At 43.4% G+C, this 19143-nt stretch overlaps 1 protein-coding gene across 24 annotated transcripts in view; it reads left to right on the top strand.

Moving 5' to 3' along the window:
• ADRA1B (adrenoceptor alpha 1B) overlaps positions 1 to 19143 on the top strand; it is a 633734-nt gene that overhangs the window by 46394 nt on the left and 568197 nt on the right. For 16 of the 24 annotated variants that reach the window (XM_049708459.1, XM_049708460.1, XM_049708476.1 and 13 more), the window contains 2 exons: positions 3176 to 3318; positions 14000 to 18687. The gene's annotated coding sequence lies outside the window, so the exon portion shown is untranslated. The other 8 variants (XM_049708478.1, XM_049708461.1, XM_049708480.1 and 5 more) reach the window with 8 other exon arrangements.

Raw genomic sequence — 19143 nt, 5'->3', positions numbered from 1 at the left:
TGGGCAGTCCTTTTGGGCACCCAGCTCATGAGGCCAGACAGTGCCCAGCCCCTTGGTGGTGGCTTTCCATGATGTCAGAGAATCATTTTGCCCCTGTTGACTGAAGTTTTAGCTAGGTTGCTGAGATGACTGGCTGGGTTGGGCTCCATGGGCTGACAGTGAGCTGACCCAGGGGACAACCCAAAAGACAAGAATAGGCATTGTTCTTCAAAAGAATAAAGCAGGGAAAAGAAACTAGTGAGAAACCTCTTAGCTTGTTTGTTGTTACTGGTCTCTGCCATTGGCTGGTTCACTTGTGTGGAATCAGTGGCCAAAAGCAGTAGTATTGACACCATGCAGCACCCAGGTCATGGGTAGCATTGGCGGCATAGCTCCTACCGCTATTAGGAGTTGGCTGGGTAACTGGGTGACAGTTGTAGTGGAAGTGCCTGCCTTGAGTGATAAGGGGCAGATCACTTCCTGATTCTCTGCCTCCGTTCACCCTTCTGAAGCACCATAATCACATGTGCTCCTTACCTACTTCTTTAGGTAAGGGATGTAGAGTCACAAGGCAAGAGTGTTGGAAAGCATCTTGAGTCTTCTGGGAAGAAAAGGAAAGAAACATTCAATGAGGACATACTGTATCCCAGGCAATTCACATGCCTTCTCTGATCAGATTTTTTTAAGGATAGGCAGTATTAACTCCATTTTATAAGAGATATTCAGAGGTTTCTAAGATTTGGAGAGATTGTATTGTCTGTCCAATTCTTCCACTCCTTTTTCCATCCCCTTCTTCTTTAGGTGCCTGTATACTTATAGATGCTTAGCCCTAACCAAAGGGCACCAGGATAGGTACCAAAAGGCTGGACACTAGCCCTGGCAGGGCCACTCCGTGGGCCAAGCAGATAACATGGCTATGGGTGGCAGTCAGGAAAAGGATAACAGGGAGAGGAGAGTGATAATGAAAAGTGCATATAAAGGCATTCAGGTGTGAGAAAAACACACCATTACAGCAGTGAACAGGATAAATAAAGCCAGAGTTTTTCAGTTTACAGCATCCTGACTAGATCATCTCTTAGGTCATTTTGAGTTCCAATGTTTAATTTTTTTTGCCTCCCATCAAAACTAGCATATCCTTTTTCTATTCTCTTCAGGCTCTGCTTTCTGTTGGTAGAAGTGGGTGGTGGTAATGAGCTAATCAGATTAGCTAATCACTACTGTGGGCAAATTAGCTAATGGGCAACTTTTCCCATGACTTAATGCCATAATTGGATTAAAGCACCTCCCTTCTGATCTTGACCTGGGGGACTGACAAATGGTGGGAATTCACACTTCTATACCCAGAATCCCTGCAACTACACCCTGGGAACAGCACCCAGCACAGGGCTGGACAGGAACTGACATGTGACCCAGCTTTGTTTCCCTGCAATTATGGCATCAATAAAATGGCCAGAGCCTAATGATTGGACAAAAAACTCTGGTTTCCGTATTATGTGGTGGCCCCATAGTGGGTGGGAGGTGGCAGGGGTGGGGGAACCATGACAATGTTAAAGTCATTTTTCCCCAGTTTTATTGAGAAACAGTTGGCATACAGCACTGTGTAAGTTTAAGGTGCACAGCATGATAGTTCGATTTACATAGATTGTGAAATGATTACCACAATAGGTTCAGCTAACATCTATCTTCTCATACAGATACAATAAAAAGAAAAGAAGAAAAGAGTAAAGGATAAAAATTTCTCCTTGTGATGAGAACTCTTAGGATTTACTCACTCAACAACTTTTTTATGCTGTATACACTTGAGTGTAGAAAACGTTGTAATAAATATAGAATGAGGGGGCTTCCCTGGTGGCGCAGTGGTTGAGAATCCGCCTGCCAATGCAGGGGACACGGGTTCGAGCCCTGGTCTGGGAAGATCCCACATGCCACGGAGCAACTGGGCCCGTGAGCCACAATTACTGAGCCTGCGCGTCTGGAGCCTGTGCTCCGCAACGAGAGGCCGCGATAGTGAGAGGCCCATGCACCGCAATGAAGAGTGGCCACTGCTTGCCACAACTACAGAAAGCCCTCGCACAGAAACGAAGACCCAACACAGCCATAAATAAATAAATAAAAAGAAAATTATTAAAAAAATATATATAGAGAATGAGGGATCTGGAAGGAATTTTCCATAATTGTGGAAGCTGAGGCCCCAGAAAAATGAATACGTGCACTATCTTGGGTTTGTATAATGTTTTACTGTTTACAAAAGGGCTTTCCTGTTCATCATGATATTTGATCCTCTTACCAACTCCCCATATGGAAACAGAGGTAGGCAGTATTATTTCCACTGTACAGATGAGAAAACTGAGGTTCCCAGAGGTTGACTTTCCCAACAGCCAGTGCACTCATTGTCTTAGGGGCATTGGCATGGCAAGCCTTATACCTCATTGGCATCCACAGTCTTGTGGTTGGATTTCAGGTGTGGTGAGGAGAGGGTGGAGATGTAAGATAATTCCTCAAATTGCAGTACTTGGAGAGGCTGGCTATTTTGCACAAGCTGACAGCCAGCTCTGGTTCAGGTACTCTCCTGACTTCACTTACCAGGTTTAAATTGGCTCCTGGCCCTGGGTTTCCCAGGCATGGAAATGGCATCATCACTGCTTGAAGCAGAGGAGCAAGTGGAGCGCCTGGCACTCAGATGGCATTGCTCTCCCACACCTGAGCAGGTTGGAGGCTGGGTCAGTTCTCCCCAGTGTCTGTGCTTCACATGCTGGAGCCAACTTCTCTTCACACTTTCCTTCACCCTTCCCTTCATTCTGTGCCATGGAATCAGAAATGTCTGTTTCCTAACTTCATCTCTTTTGCCTCCATGGCAAGAAAGTCAGAGTTGGTCGAGGTCAATACAGTGACCCAGGTGCTGTGCTCCTGACATCGGTACAGAGGCAAGCGGTACTTTGAGTTCACTCTTGAGGACCACACAGCTCAGTGGGATGGTTGGTCAGCCACATAGGAAAGTAAGTAAGTTAGGAATTGCATTGGGCTTCAAGTCACCGAGAATCAAAGCAACAGGGTTTAAACAAGTCTTTTGTTTCTTCCACATTCCGTGAAATTTGGAGCTGGATGGCCCAAGCCTGGTCTGGTTGCTCTGTCAACGTGGTGTCACCATGATCCCAGGTTCCTTCTTTTCTTCTGATCCTTTTTTTTTTTTCCGTAGGATTGCTTCATGGTCAAAAGATGGCTGTTGGAGATCCAGTCTTCGTGTCTCAAACAGGAAGAAGGAGAAAGGGCCAAATGCAAATGGTACATAATAGCAGAGTATACCCTCTTTGAATGATTTCCTGGAAGCCCCACACCAAGGTATTGACTTACGTTTCCTAAGCTACCCTATCTGCAGAGGGGTCTGGGAGAGGTTTCGTTTATCTTATTTTTTTTCTTAAATTGGATTGTTATCTCTGACAATACAGTCTTTGATATTACAAAAGAGGAGGAGAAGGGGTGTTGGGTAGATCGCTAGCAGCCTCAGCTAATCTGGGCAGTTTCAGGGCGTGGTGGTGTATTCCATGCATTCTGCTCAATGTGTGGTTTAGCTAAATAATGAAAACACTCTAGGCCTCAGTTTTCTCACCTTTAAAATGGACATAATAACACCTACCTTGTAGTGACTAAATTTTATAGGACTCATGAAAGTTCAATGAGAAGGTGTACGCCAATGTCTTAGAGCTATGGAGGTATACTGTAAGTGTCCAATAGGTGTTAGTTGTGATGGTGAGCACAGGAGATGGTGATGATGCAGATCCTGAACGCAGTCTGCCTGGGTTGTATCCCACCTGCAGCACTTTCTGCTCAGCCGTGAGTGCGTTACTATGATTCAGTTTCTTCAGTGGTAAAATAGTAGGATGAGAGAATCTGCCTCTTTAAAATGCTCTCATATTGGGATGATCCGTGTAACGAGCTTAACAGAGTGTGTGGTGTATGACAGGTACTCAAAAAATGCTGTTCATTAAGATTGGAAGCACGGAGAACGGGAGTGTGAGGCTCAGTGAGGTGCAGTATCTGGGTTGTATTCAGGCCAAGGTGGGAGCCGGTAAAGAAGGTGGGGAGGGTGTCACAAGCAGAGCGAGGGGCACGCAGGTGTGAAAGCACGTGGTGTGTGCTCAGAGTTCATGGTGAGAAACGTCTGGTGCGTCTGGGCCCCAAGGTCAAGGTAGGAAGCAGGACAGGCTGAGGTGGAGAGGAAGGCAGTGTTTGGGACTTGGACAGCTTGTGTGACATGATGAGGAACCCACAGCCCTGCTGCCCCATCTCCTGGGGATGGTTTCTGAGGGTGGATGCGATCACATTCACAGACAAGGAATTAGCTGATCTGAACAATGCTTGGATTATTGGCGTCTGTCAGCTGCTACCTGTTAACCAAAGGCCCAAGGCTCAAACTCCGACAGGCTCCTCTGGGAACAGGCCATGAATCATATAATGATGGCCACTTTGGCAGAAAGGGAATGCTAATAGCTGGAGGCTGATCTTATGACTGGAAGAAAGGAAGGCTGTCGTAGGTTTTCATAGGGATAGAAAAACAAGTTCACTCTAGGTTTCTACAGGGCTTTATTCCCCATTAGCAGGTAAGAACAGATGTGTTTATCCGATTCCCCTAGAAATTAAGGTGTTAAGGCAGCCGAAGAGGTAAATTTTGAGGTGAGAGGAGGAGGTACTGGGGAGACAGGGGTACATTATAGTTAAGCGACGATAGGGGCAGCAAAGGGCCAGCTGGGGCCTCAGCAGGGAGGTTGAGTAGAAAGAACACTTGACACAAGTTCAAAGTCTTGGGACCACCTCTGACCCCAAGTTCCCAGAAATGATGTACAGTGTTCTGTAAAACATGGATGATAACACTTGCTCGACTGGCCTGACCAGGCTGTTTGATCAAATGAGAAAATATACGTCTGCAAAGACACTTTGTGAGGGACATCTAGAATAAAATCCACCCTCCACCTCAATCTCCCAGGCCTTCTGACGGATTATAGAACACACCAGCCTCTTTCCCACCTTTGTCCACATGTTCCTTTTTCTGCCTAGAACATTCTTCTGCCAGTTCTTCCTACAGTTCATCTCAGCTTATATGCCACTTCCTCAGAAAGGCCTTCCCTGCCCTATTGAAAGCACGCACTCCCCTTTGACCCTCTCCTGCCCAAGATAGCTTGTGGTTAAGGACTCAGGCTCTGAAGCAAGTCTCTGGGGTTCAAGTTCAGCTCTGACACATACCAGCTGTGTGACCTTGGGCAGTCACCCAAACTCCTTGTGCTTCTATTTCCACATGTATAAGATGAAGATCATAATAATATTTATCTCACAAAGTGGTAGAGACAAAGATGACTTCAGTAGGTGTCAGCTATTATTACTGTTCATCAGAGTGCTCTATTTCCTTTCTAGAACTAACCATGTCTGTAATTAATTTGTCTGTATATGTTTATTATCCAACACTCACCCTTTTCCATAATGGGCTCCCCATGAGGGCAGCGATCATGTCTTGCTGATCCATTCTTTTTTTTTTTTTTTCCATTTAGTGTTTGTGTTGTTGGGGTTGGGTACATGTGTTGGTATCTATCTCTGAGCACAACTTATAGGAGACAATGTTTTTTATTTATTTATTTTTATTTATTTATTTATTTTATTTTTGGCTGCGTTGGGTCTTCGTTGCTGCGTGTGGGCTTTCTCTAGTTGTGGTGAGCGTGGGCTACGCTTCATTGCGGTGCACAGGCTTCTCACTGTGGTGGCTTCTCTTGTTGTGGAGCACGGGCTCTAGGCGCACGGGCTTCAGTAGTTGTGGCGCATGGGCTTCAGTAGTTGTGGCTCGCGGGCTCTAGAACGCAGGCTCGGTAGTTGTGGTGCACGGGCTTAGTTGCTCCGGGGCATGTGGGATCTTCCTGGACCAGGGCTCGAACCCGTGTCCCCTGCCTTGGCAGGCAGATTCTTAACCACTGTGCTACCAGGAAGCGCTGATCCATTCTTATATACCATGTGTATAGCACAGTATAGCCTGGAACCTAGAAGATGCTCAAGAAATAGTTGTTGGATGAGGAATGTACTGAATGAGCATTTCCCAGAACCAAGCCCTGGGGTGACCCAGGCAGTCCCGGGACCAGCCAAGGAAGTGGTCAGATGGCCCTGCTTTGCATTTTATTCTCCCCTTGGTAAGGCTTTCACTTATGTAATGGAACAGCAGTGAAATCCCACGATACCTAAGTGCTTCCCCTCCAGCCAGCCCAGTATACGACCACAAAAAGGAGGAAGAAAAAGTAAGAGAAAGAGAAGAGCTCCAAACCACATGCTTCTTGGGACAGAAAAATGAGCTCTGTTTTCTCCCAGAGTCATGTGAGGGCACAGTGGCAGACAGGGGGCATGTTTTGCTGAGCTTCAGAGCAACCAAGCAGTGAAGAATCAAGGGCCTCAGCCTGAGTGTCAGCAGTTGAGGCTTTTCCACCTCTGCACCTAACTTGCTGTGCAACCTTCATCAAGTCACCTTCCCTCTCTGGGTCTCCTAAGTGTCCTCATCTGCAAATTGAGGGGATTGGAATAAATGATTAAGGTAGAGCCGTCATGCAGTCCTGGTTTTGCCTATAGATCTGGCATAATTATTAACAATAACCTCTTTCATTCTCTAAGTGACCTGTACTAGGTGATAAATTATAAAATCAGTTTGATTCAAATCACACTGTTTCCATTTTTTGGATATGATAAACAATACTGCAGTGAAGTTCCTTATACATTCCTTTATTCAACAAATATTTGATAAGCATCTGTTATGTACCAGGTATGGTTCTATGCTCTGGGGATACTGGAGGAATAAGATAGATAAGATCTCTGTGTGGAAAATACATTCTTGTGAGGGAGATAGATAATAAACGAGAAAACAACAACAACAAAATAAATTTTAGATAGTTATGAAGAAAATAAAGGAGAACAGTGTGCTAGATAGTGATAGGAGGTGCTACTTTATAAAGTGTGGTGGCGGAAGGTCTCTTTGAAGAGGTCACGTTTGAGCTGAGACCTGAATGATAAGAAGGAGCCAGTTATGCAAAGTACCAGGGAGAATGTACAGCAAATGCAAAGATCCTGAGGTTAGGAACAGCTCTTTGTGTTTGAAGAGTAGAAACAGAGACAGTATGACTAAAGTATAGCAAGTGGTTGGAAATGAGGTTAGACATATAGGCAGGGGCCAGATCATATAGGGTCAAGGAGTTTGAGTTTTGTTCTTAGTGCAGAATATCTGGTTGTATTTTAATCACTGGAAAATCAAAGAATAAAACTAGCTCTATGTAGAATGGACTGTGAGCAAAAAATTTCGTGTATCTGGTTAGCTACAGCACAGAAAGCCATAACTTCACCCTAGGGTGTGTGGCACCCTGGGAGAGAATGAACAGCAGAGTCAGAGAGATCTATGTTCAAATTCCAGCTCCATTGGTATATATCCAAAAGAAGTGAAAGTGGGGTCTCGAAGAGATATTTGTATGTCCATGTTCATAGCAACATTATTCACAATAACCACGAAATGGAAGCAACCCATTCATGGATGAGTGGATAAACAAAATGTTGTATACAAATACAATGGAATATTGTTCAGACTTGAAAAAGGAAGGAAATTCTGACACATGTTAAGGAAGGAAATTCTGACACATGATACAATATGGATGACCCTTGTGGGTATTATGCTAAGTGCAATAAGCCGGATACAAAAAAACAAATACTTTAAAGTTCCACTTACATGAGGTACCTAAAATAGTCAGATTCAGAGAGACGGAAAGTAGAATGGTGGTTGCCAAGGGCTAGGAAGAAGTGGGAATGGGGAGTTGTTTAATGGGCATGGAGTTTCAGTTTTGCAAGATGAAAAGAATTCTGGAGATTGGCTGCACAGTAATGTGCATGTACTTAATACTACTGAACTGTATACTTAAAAATGGTAAAAGATAGTAAATTTTATGTTATTTTTGTTTTACTATAATTAAAAAAAATTTTTAAATTCCAGCTCCATCACGTACGGGCAGTGTGATTTGGCCGTTAATCTCTCTGAGCCTCAGTTTTTGCATATGTAAAAGGGTGACAGTAATACCTCCTAGCTCTTGTGTAGACAGGCTCAGAGGCTGTCTATTCCAATATTCCACTGCACAATTTGGAATCTCAGGCTTCCCAGCCTTCCCAGGCAGCTAAAAGACCCTTTCAGTGAATCTTTTTTTTTTTAACATCTTTATTGCAGTATAATTGCTTTACAATGGTGTGTTAGTTTCTGCTTTATAACAAAGTGAATCAGTTATACATATACATATGTCCCCATATCTCTTCCCTCTTGCATCTCCCTCCCTCCCACCCTCCCTATCCCACCCCTCTAGGTGGTCACAAAGCACCGAGCTGATCTCTCTGTGCTATATGGCTGCTTCCCACTAGCTATCTATTTTACGTTTGGTAGTTTATATATGTCCATGCCACTCTCTCACTTTGTCACAGCTTACCCTTCCCCCTCCCCATATCCTCAAGTCCCTTCTCTAGTAGGTCTGTGTCTTTATTCCTGTCTTGCCCCTAGGTTCTTCATGACCTTTTTTCTTTTTCCCTTAGATTCCATATATATGTGTTAGCATACGGTATTTGTTTTTCTCTTTCTGACTTACTTCACTCTGTATGACAGACTCTAGGTCCATCCACCATCTTGATTGAGTTGCCCTTGTACCTAATACACAGTAGATGCTCAATGAACATTTGTTGATTGACTTGCTGACTGGATCCGCTTATGTAGTAGACATGATCTAGAAGGAGCCATATGTGTAGGGAAATATGTACCTGGTACCTAGTTGGCATTCCATAAATATTTATGGAACAGGTGAATGAACAAAGTGGATGACACATCTGGCCATGAATTGTAAAACAATCTGCCTGTTCCAAAATATGTGAGAGATTTTTTTTTTGTTATCTGGTACCATAATAGTTGCTTCAGAAAGCAAACTAACTGAAAGCCCTGCTGACTGAGTCTCATATTAACATCTGTATTAGTTTTCTGTTGCTAGAAAATAACTTCCACAAATACAGTGGTTTAAACAACACCAATTTATTACCTTACAGTTCTGTAGGTCAGACTTTTGACATGGGTCTCAGCAGGGTAAAATCAAGGTGTCAGTAGAGCTGTGTTCATTACTGGAGGTTCTAGGGGAAGGATCTGTTTCCTTGCACATTTGGATTGTTTGCAAAATTCAGTTCCTTGTGGTTGTAGGACTGAGATGCTGTTTCCTTGCTGGCTGTCATTGAGGACTATTCCCAGCTTCTAGAGCCACTCACATTCCTTGATTTGTGTCCACTTCCACCATCTTGAAAGTCAGCAACTCTTCTTCTTCCCTCTCATCTTTCTGACCCAGCACAGAAAGGTTCTCCATCTTTAAGGAGCCAAGTAATTAGATTAGGTTCACCTGGATAATCCAGGCTACTCCTCCCATCTCAAGGTCCTTAACCTTAATCCCACTCATGAAATCCCCTGGAAAAATTGAAAGATTCTGGGGTTAAGTCATGAATATTTTTGGAGGGTTATTACTCTGTCTACCACTGCATCCAGTATCACTTTGGAAGGATTGGTTTCTCAGAGCAGGTAATTTTATCTCAGCAAAGAGCTATGGGAAATGAGGCCAGTGAAAGGGAATTTTGGATAAAGGGAAGAGAGATGAGGCATTGGCCATAAATGTGTTAGCAGGCCTGTGAGGGATGCGACAGAAAGAGGTTCTTGGCTTCATGGAATCCAGGTTGCTCAAAGAAGAAAGAAATACTTAACAAATGCCAGAAAGTTAAACTTTGTGTGTCTTACAGTTTCCTTTCTGATTCTGATCTGTTCTGCCAAGGAGGAAGTAATCTTCACCTGCCATGAATAACCGTTAATACCTTGCCCCATGATTTTTTTTTTTTTGCTGTATGCAGGCCTCTCACTGTTGTGGCCTCTCCCGTTGCGGAGCACAGGCTCCGGACGCCCACGGGCCCAGCCGCTCCGTGGCATGTGGGATCTTCCCAGACTGGGGCACGAACCCATGTCCCCTGCATCGGCAGGTGGACTCTCAACCACTGCGCCACCAGGGAAGCCCCATGATTTTAATTTGTTGATTGATGGGTTGTTATTCGTTCATTGCTACCAATAATTGAAGGATGTTTTCTTTGCTGGCTTGGTGAAGCTTCCAGATGTTATGAGAGCAGGCATGACTTTGGCTCACCCAGCTCATGGCATTGGCTCTGAATGCTGTCATTGGCTCCTATAGTGGGCTCAGCCACTAATCAAGGACCTGGTGGTGTGTGACACAGACCTTTACATCATTTCTGGATCTTCCTCTCCACAGAGTCCAGTAAGTTATTTTGCTAAGATGCTGTCTGTTTCGAGTCTTTTTCTTTCTTTCTGTCTCTTTGCCATCCTCCTTTCTCTCTCCTTCCTCTATTCTTTTCTTTCTAGTTTTCTGTTGTTTTAGGATCAAAATAATGGAAAAGAACAGAAACCAATTCAACTCAGGAAATAATCCAAAGGTGTAAGAAGGACTGTGCAGGGGCTTCCTTGGTGGCACAGTGGTTAAGAATCCGCCTGCCAATGCAAAGGACATGGGTTCGAGCCCTGGCCCAGGAAGATCCCACATGCTGCGGAGCATCTAAGCCCGTGCACCACAACTACTGAGCCTGAGCTCTAGAGCCTGCAAACCACAACTACTGAGCCCACGTGCCACAACTACTGAAGCCCGCATGCCTAGAGCCCGTGCTCTGCAGCAACAGAAGCCACGAAAATGAGAAGCCCGCGCACCGCAACGAAGAGTAACCCCCACTCACCGCAACTAGAGAAAGCCTGCACACAGCAACGAAGACCCAACACAGCCAAAAATAAATAAATAAATTTATAAAAGAAAAAGAAGGAGTGTGCAAAGTTGTTGTGTGGTGGTTTGATATGATATCAAATCCACTTGCTTATGACAAAAATGAAATTGTTTTTAAGAGGGAAGTTTGTTTTGATATAAGAATGAAGTTGTCTTTATAACAGTTGTTATTTTGTTATAACAGTTGTTGTTTTGATATGAAGAAGCTGCATCAGGATGACATCTCTTGACATCTGTGGCTGCCGATAAGCCCTCAGTAGCTCAGCTGCCCAGGGGCGCCGCTGGGGGCTTAGCAATAATATGAAGAAGCATCTATGGCCAGGGGACCTTTAGACTATAAATACCCAGAGTTTGTGAGGACAATCTGAGAGTTTAGGTCTGGGCAGGGTGACACTTTGCTGACCTAAGCAGCTCTCTGAAGACCTTGGGGCATTAGTTACTGTGTGGGTAACAGGGTAAGGGCAGTGGGGAAAGTGGTGCAGCGTCTCTCTCAGGAGATCATCTTGCTTGTCAACACCGGCGTCTTGGTTCCCCAGCAACGTGCTCCAGCAACAGGGAACTTGCGTTTTGCTGGTAGCTGGATGTCAGGCTCTCAGTTGGTTAAGCTGACTCTCCCAGGAACCAACTCATGTAGAAAGGCACACCTCAGTTAAATTGGGACTTCATTCCTTTCATCTCCTCTTGCCTGGAACAATAGTGTAATTAATCTATTGTTGGTTTGGAGTATGTTATTTCTTTATTGGCTTATTAAGAGATATTATCCTGTATGCTATTAACTTGTGAAATTATTATAATTCCTGCAGTGAACCTGTGTTAAATATTGACAAGACAGTCTCAGACTCTGAGCATAATTTCCCCCCCCAAAAAACAAAGTTTACTGCTGTAATCTTCCCTGTTCTGATAAAAGGAGTTTATAGCAAAGTAATATATTTCCTGGTTCTCTCTGGGGGAATGAGGCAATAAGAGGCTGAAGGACCACTGCTTTGGGGAGTGGGTGGTAGTTTGCTGCCTGTTGATGTAATGCAAACTAAGGCCAGAGGGAGGAAATGGCCACTTCTGAGGCCACAGGTGGTTATAGATTTCAGGTAAAGCGTGGTTGTAATTCTCCCACATGTCGTCCTGGAGAGGGATGGTGGGGAGATTCTTGCTCACAGTTTGTTCCCAGAGAAGTTATGTGTTGGGCTTGGACCTTCTAGATTCTGCACAGTGGGAAGCCAGAGTCTCATCAAGTGTTAACAGAGGTCACAGATCTTGGGAACAGAGGTTGTGACACAGAGGAAACTCCCCCCTCACCCTGTTTCCAGGAAGTTTCCAGGAAGGAAACTTCCCTGACCACACCCTGGCTTCTCTCACCCAGTCACACAAATCATTCCAACAGAGGCAGCTCTGGGCAGGACATTTGGAAAAGGCATTAGAGGGGTTGAAACCGTTTCTGTGGTGTCTTCAAGAATACTCCTTGGGAAACCCAAAGGAAAAAGAGATAGTGGAGCCAAGAAAAGCTACTAGAACTTTCTTCGGCTTGAGGTATTTTATATATTTGAGCCATAATAACCAAATTAATATCAAGAATTATAATATGACTGTTGAGGCACAGTTATGTGCTAATCATGGTTTTACATGGATTATCTTTAGTCATTACACTAACTCTGCAAGGTAGGCATTATCTATATGCTACAGATATTGAAGTTGGGAAAGAGAGGGATTAGGAGAAATGTCAAAAACCATCATGGTTTTACATGGATTATCTTTAGTCATTACACTAACTCTGCAAGGTAGGCATTATCTATACCCTACAGATATTGAAGTTGGGAAAGAGAGAGATTAGGAGAAATGTCAAAGACCACAGAGCATGTGTGGTGGGGCTGAGATTCAAGTTCAGGTTCATTGATTTTAAACTTTATTTTCTCCTTCCTTCCTTCCTTCCTTCCTTCCCTGCCTCCCTCTCCCCTCCCTCCTTATCTCCCTCCCTTCCTTCCTTCCTTTCTTCCTCTTCTATTTTGATTTTGCCATGCTTGCTTAATATCTTCTTTTAAAAGAAAAAAAATGTCACACACTTAGTGGAGTTCCCTTTGTGTCCCTCCCTTGTCTCATCCCCCTGCCTTCCTATCTAGAGGCAACCTGTCAACTGACCTTAGTGAATGTCACTTCAGTCCTTCATTAGGTATGTCCATGGCCATAAATATTATATAGTATGGTGTGTTTTAAAATTTTACGTATATGAAAAAGGGCTAAAAGTATTTATTTACACAGAAAGAAATACAAAAGACTATTAAGAAGAGATTCACTGTCTCATTCATCAAAAGAGCAATACAAAAAAAAAAAGAGCAATACAAATTAAATCACATTGAGATATTTTTTAAACCTGTCAAGTTGGTCAGTACAGGCACTCAAGATTTGGTAAAACAGTGCATAGAAGATGTTGTGGGGAAAGGGGCACTCAGACTGATCGTGCATGAGAGAATTGGTATAATCTCTATAAATGGTAATTTGACAATCTCTATCATAAAAGCAAATGCAGAAAATTACAAAGGAAATTCCATTTCTGGGAATTTGCCTTTAGATACATTTGTGCTTGTTCGAAAGCACATGTGTTTAAGGTTATTCATTGAAGTATTGCTTGTAATAAAAAAGACTAGAAAAAATCCACATATCTATCAATAGGTGACTGGTTGAATAAATTGTGGGGCATCCCCTTTATGGAATCCTCTGCAGTTCTAAAAAAGAATGAAGACACTCTCTATGCTAATATGGAAATTTCTCCAATACATATTAAGTGAAGACAAAAAAAGTGCAGAAGAATGTGTATAGTATGCTACATTTTGTGCAGCAAAGGGGAAAATGAGCCTGCTTATCCACTGGTTTTTGTATGCGCATAAAGAAAGTCTGAAACTTTACATACAAAAAACTAGAAACAATTTTGCATGTGGGAGGAAAGAGGGGTGAGAGGAGGGAAGGAACATATTTAAATAAATTCCTTAAAGATTTTTTTGAACAGTGTGGATGTACTATGTTACCTATTCCAAAAATTAAATTAAAAAGTTAGAGTGGTATCATACAGTACATGTCATTCTGCCACTAACCTTTTCCAGTTTGCTTTATGTTTTCGAGGCCTATCTATGTGGTCATGACCTTAATCTTTCTATTAATTATGCTGCCTTGAACTGTAGGATCTTACAACTGAAAACGCTCCTTGGGATTACCCAGCTCTCAACTTTCACATTACAAGAAAGAAAACTGAAGGTGCAAAAATGGCAAGTAGTTGGCCCAGCAGGTCAGTGGCAGAATTGGGGTTGACCTCAGATCTTTCCACCCTGACTGGGAGCCTGGCTGCCTTTCTACCCCCTCGCCCAGTGCCCAAAACACCTCCCGATTCTAAAAGGCTAGTAACTTTATGTGTTATCCTTTCCTAGGGACATCTGCCTTTAAGAAACAAAACAAAGATAAGCAACAACATTCAACAACAAACTGAGTGGTCACCATTTTATGTAATAGGGATTATTCTGCCCTTAGAAGTCAGAGAGAGATTCTTTGGGGTGAGGGGAATGGTTGGCGGGAACGCTAACAGTGGTGGTGTTGGCAGCCAGGGCTGGAGTAAACTTTCTAGTATCTCCTCTCCCTTCTCCTCCAAAATAAATAAATAGGAAAAGAAAAGGCAAATATAAACAAAAAGCAACTAGGTCATCATAAGATAGGTTCTGCCTTCAGCTCAGGAAGGAACTAATTAGTGGTTTGGATTGGTGATGGTATTGTTGCAAATATTGTTAAGGTAACGGAATGTTATTAGATTTTTTGTTGCCATAGAGACAGCCAAAGCACGAATAAGCCCCTTGCCCTGCCCCCATAGCGAAGGAGACCTCTGCTGGTCAAGTCCTCTGGTCCATTCCTCTGCCATTAGGCAGGACCCCATTAACCATCCTGACAGGTGAGGACCTTTTAGGATTTATCTAGATAAATGACTTCAGACTTTCTGGAGTTGTTATAGTCAAGCACTGTGTCAGAAGTGGTGAGGATACAAAACCATATAAGATACATACTTTTAACCTCAAATTAAATGGCATGGATGGGTACCTCCCCAAATTTTATACCAAAATGTTTGTAACAGTGGAGGAGCAGCAACAATGTGAAGCAGCCCTTCCCAAGCTTGGAATTTTGGTCACATTTGGGATTTTCACATACTATTTCATGCAAATGCTGGAATCCACTTCTTAATATAAATATGTTTGCTTTAATGTCCACATTTACGTTCTATTAACCATTTTTTCTCCCCAGTCTTCTAGTAAAATCGATGCTCCAAGAAGATACCCTGGGTTGACCAGTGACCTTGGATATCTTATATGTGGATCCCAGACTGGATCTTTGTGTACTCAAGTTTGAGAAGCGTGGATGAGCCAGGAGTTGGCAAACATTTTTTTTTTTTGTAAAGAGCCAGACAGTAAACATTTAGGCTTTGTGAGCCATACCGTTTCTGTTACAAATACTCAACCCTGTCTTGTAGTGTCTCAAGAGCAGCCACAGACAATATACAAATGAATTGGATGGCTGTGTTCCAATAAAACTTTATTTACAAAACAAACAGATTTGGCCCATGGCCTGGATTTGGCCTGCAGGCTATAGTTTACCAACTCCTGGGTTCGACAATAAATGCCCAAGAGATTATAAAAGGCAAATATTTTCAGCTGGGACAAATAAGAAAGAAGAGTGGGAGTAGAAATTCTATTGATCATTGAAGGCTACACAGTATTTCAAAGAGCAGAGAGGACATGGCAGCATTATTAATAGAGGGCCAGTATAGACAAAAGTGAATATTTTTAAGTTTACATATAGGTAGGGGACAGGAAGTACAATAAGTAAATCAGTTTGGCTTGAGGAAGGAACTCATGTCCAAGGGAAGCATTCTAAAATATCAGGGCTGGAAGGGACTTTGCTGATTATTTGCTTCTCATTGTATTTCCCATTGATGGGGAAATCGAGGTCAAAAGAGACCCCAGATCTGGAAAGAAGCTGAAGAGTGGTGTGCCTTGAATACTAAGGTAAGGGATCTCTGTTGTGCCAGGTACCAGCTAGTGATGTTTCAGCATTTCATCATTTGAATGTTTATTCATTAATCAACTTCCTACATATCTTGTGACCAGATGTCCCAAGAGAATTTCCTTTGAGATGGAGTTAATTCTTACCCATCGTATACCATTGTGAACTACCCCGTAAACATAGTGACAAGACACACCTGGAGCAATCAACAGGACAATTGCCAAGGATCCAGAAACTTTAGCTTCTCCTCCTGCTGTCAACTTGCTCTGTAACCTGGGCCAAATCCTGAGCCCTCCTCTGGTTTTCCCCTTGATTAAACAAGAAGCACTCATTCTTGTCCTTCCATCAGAACTGGTGACCTGTTATTTTGTCACTACTCTGCCCCTTTCTCCCACCACCAACATCAAAGTCATAAATGACCAGAGGACCCTGGAGTGGGAGGTGCCACAACTTTGCGTGACCCCGATGTTCATTCACTGATTTGTTTTCCCACTAATTATTGACCACTTCCCATGCACTGGTTGCTGAGGATAAACAATGAACGAGGTAAGCAGGCTTCTGCCCTCACAGAGCTCACATTCTAGTGGTATGAGATGGTGGGGAACATAATGTACAAGTCAACAAATAAAAGAATTTCAGCTGGAGATAAGTCCTGTGAAGGAAATTGAACAAGGTATTGTGATAATGACTAGAGGGGCTCTTTTGGCTGGTCTAGCAAGGGAAGACCTCTTTGAGGAGAGAGTGAAGGATGAGAAGAGCCACCGACAGAGGCTTCTGGGCCAAAGGAAGAGCAAGGGGCAAAGGCCATGAGTGTGCACTGTTCGAGGTACAGAGGGAAGGCGTGTGTGTCTGCAGGGTGGTGGGTGAGGGGAAGATGGATGGTAGACAAAGATGAAGAGGTTGACAACATGAAATTGATGAGTTTTCATCTGGGCAATCCAGTGACTCAATCTGGTTTATATTTTTAAAAGAGCATCCAGGCTGTTACCTGGAGAATGACTTGGAGGGATTAAGAGTAGAAGTAAGATAATCAACAAGCCTTGTCCAGGTGGGAAATAATGGTGGTCTAGATCAGACAGTAGTAGCCATGGAGACTGAGAGAAGTCACTGGATTCAGGATATATTTTGGAAGCAGAAGAAACAGGACCTGTTGAGCGATTAGACGTAGGCATTTGGGGTCGTGCTGGTGGTGGTACTAGGTGAAGGGAAAGCGGAAATCGAGGATGACCTCTCAGGTTGGGGCTTGAACAACCAGTAAGTTGTGGTATCTTTTACATTGTTTGTAGAGACTGGAATGCTAGTTTTGGGTGGGGAGTGTGGGGAGTGTGGGCAGTCAGTTGGTCCAACATGGGTGTGCTGAGGCGAAGATGCCTGTGACACCTCCAGGTGGGGATGTGCTGTTGGCAGCTGGAGATATATTCTTTGTGTGTCTCCAGTCTTAAAGGGTTAGTATTCTCTCTAACACCCAAACAGCAATCTCGTGAGAGTTGATTTGCTTGACCACACATTTTATATCTCTTCCCTGGAATGTCTGGGACATTCTGTGAATGTCTGTGAATTCCGTGGATCCGTCCTAGATTCTACATTTCGCCTCCACCAGACATCCTGCTCCCATCTCTGCCCAACCCTTTGCTACCACATGACTTCTCTCCTCATCCTGCTTGGTCCCAGCGTGGACGCATTTAAGGGACCTGATACATAGTGGCAAAAAGCTCTTCCCATCAACAGCAAAGGCCTATTTCCCCACATTCTCACCAACGTCGGGCAGTATTATTTGCCAATTTGATAGGTGATAGATGGTGACACGTTTCAATTTGTATTGCAAAGATGTGCTTTTAAACAATAAAGCACTCTGTGTAAATTGCAATACACAGAATCATTCAAGTGCTCACAATCACGATTAATTATTCAGAAATTTCAGGGTGCAGATAATAACAGTGGCTACCATTTGTTGAAATCCCTCAGTGTACCAGGCACTGCAGTGGTGGTACCTCTTTTAATCCCCATAGCATCCCAAATGTTGTACATGTTATTATCATCTCTCATATAATGGATGAGGAAACTGAGGCCAAGGAAAATTAAGTAACTTGTCCAAATGGCATAGCTGGGAATCACACCCCAGGTCAGGGAGAGTGTTCCTAACCATTGCCTGCCTTCCTTCTGCTGTCCTGAGAAGGGGGCCAGCCCAGGACTGCTCCTCACCCAGGATGACAGCATTAATTGAACTCCTTCTGGAAATTCTTGTCGCTTCTTAGCCTCCCCTTCTAACCTTTCTGTTTTCTCTTCCCAGGTTTCTAGATCCTTTGGGGGGTTTACTTCTCATTGACATCTGATCATTATAACTCTCTCTGATCCTCCCTCAGCAAAAACATCCAATTCTGCAGAGTTCTATAGAAATAAAATGGGACTGAATAACCTGTGATACAATTGGACCAAGATGATTTTAAGCATTGTTAAACAGGGTTTGAGAGCACACAATTGGTGATGTTTGTGTTTGAAACCCTGGCAATCTGAGGCTCCTTAATAAATTGGGTATAATTGGAGTTATTGGGTATCAGCCTTTTAAAGACTCAATTCTGATGGCCAAATGCCCTTCCAGGTAGACTGGACTCCCGCCAGCTGCTTGAATATGCCTACTTCACATGATGATGTTCTTTCAGGCCTGGAGAGCTGCAATCTTGATCCATTGGCCATCAAAGGCAAATGCTACAGGGGAAAGAAGGGGGGCTGTCAACAGAAGAAATTGCAGCCTCAGTAATTTGTGTGGAAGTGAGTGACAGAGCATGACTACCCCACTTACCTCTTGGGGGTGATGAAAAGTTATGAAGTGAGTGTGTATGAATGTCAGACCTTTTAAACCCATGTTTATTGCCAAATCCTTCCCTTCTGACTCTGAGTCACTGTTCCAGCCACCTGTTTCTTACAGCAACCTGAAGTCCTAAAATCATGGGGTCTAGGATGTCACCCTAATTCCTCTCAAGGCATAGCTGTCCCTTTAGAGTAGAATGAAAGTAATATCATGGCTGATAAATCAGGAACAGAGAATTAGAAAGATGGGCTATTTGAAAACCAAAACTGCCTATTATACGCTCTGTCTTGGAAACAGGAAGAGGAAGATAGACTGAGAGGGGACGTTAGTTTTTAGTAACTGTTTTTTAAAACTAACAACAGAGGAAAAAAGACCAGAACCACAAACAAAGTTAACATTTCGTACTTCAGAATCATTTGATCATTAAAAAACTCCCTAGTCTTAGGAGGGGTTGTCCCTAGATAAGTGGTTCTG

The sequence above is a fragment of the Orcinus orca genome, chromosome 3 (genome assembly GCF_937001465.1).
Source record: "Orcinus orca chromosome 3, mOrcOrc1.1, whole genome shotgun sequence".
NCBI lineage: Eukaryota > Metazoa > Chordata > Mammalia > Artiodactyla > Delphinidae > Orcinus > Orcinus orca.
Note: the sequence above shows the minus strand (reverse complement) of the source record. Positions and strands in the feature narration are given on the sequence as shown.